The sequence below is a fragment of the Chiloscyllium plagiosum genome, chromosome 20 (genome assembly GCF_004010195.1).
Source record: "Chiloscyllium plagiosum isolate BGI_BamShark_2017 chromosome 20, ASM401019v2, whole genome shotgun sequence".
Lineage (NCBI taxonomy): Eukaryota > Metazoa > Chordata > Chondrichthyes > Orectolobiformes > Hemiscylliidae > Chiloscyllium > Chiloscyllium plagiosum.
In genome coordinates, this window is record NC_057729.1 from 29171375 (window position 1) to 29172578 (window position 1204).

A 1204-nucleotide genomic window follows, 5' to 3' on the forward strand; every position below is an offset into this window, starting at 1 on the left:
TTAAGGCCTCTGCAGTCATTAAAATCATGCATGTACAAAAGACCAACTTAGAAAAGCAGATACCTCAGAAGGGCTGGAGCATGTTACAGAAGTAGGGGAGGAACACTTTCCTTCATTCTTTAACACTGATTATACAGCATTTATTGTCCTAATTGCCCAGAGGGCAGTTGACAGTCAACCACTTTGTTATAGGTCTGGAGTCACATGTCAACCAGACCTGGTCAGGATGGCAGTGTGTTTTCCTAAAGGACATTAGTGAACCAGATGGGTTTTCCCAACAATTGGCAATGGATTTTTATAGCAGTCATTAGATTCTTAATTCCAGATACTTATGGAATTCAAATATCACCTTTTGCCATGGTGGGATTCAAACCCTGGTCCCCAGAACATTACCTGGGTCTCTGGATTGACAGTCCAGTGATAATACCACTAGGCCATCGCCTCCCCATAAAGGGGCATAATATCACAAAGGGATTTGAAAATAATTATGAGAATTTTAAAAATCAATAACTTGTTGATTGACCAACATAAGAATGATTAAGTAAAATTACTTGAGATTAATCAGGACAGCACACTGGTTAGCACTGCTGCCTCAGTGCCAGGGATCCAGGTTCAGTTTCAGCTTTGGTGACTGTCTATGTGGAGTTTTCTCCAGGTGGTTTGGTTTCCGCCTACAGTCCAACAACATGCAAGTTAGGTGGATTGACTGTGATAAATATAAAAACCCTTTGTATTCTCCTTAATTCTATTTGCCAAAGCTATCTCATGCCCCTGTTTTGCCCTCCTGATTTCCCTCTGTTCAGTTTCAGCTTTGGTGACTGTCTATGTGGAGTTTTCTCCAGGTGGTTTGGTTTCCTCCTACAGTCCAACAACATGCAAGTTAGGTGGATTGACTGTGATAAATATAAAAACCCTTTGTATTCTCCTTAATTCTATTTGCCAAAGCTATCTCATGCCCCTGTTTTGCCCTCCTGATTTCCCTCTTAAGTATACTCCTACTTTCTTTATACTCTTCTAAGGATTCACTCGATCTATCCTGTCTATACCTGACATATGCTTCCTTCTTTTTCTTAACCAAACCCTCAATTTCTTTAGTCATCCAGCATTCCCTATACCTACCAGCCTTCCCTTTCACCCTGACAGGAATATACTTGCTCTGAATTCTCATTATCTCATTTCTGAAGGCTTCCCATTTTCCAGCCAT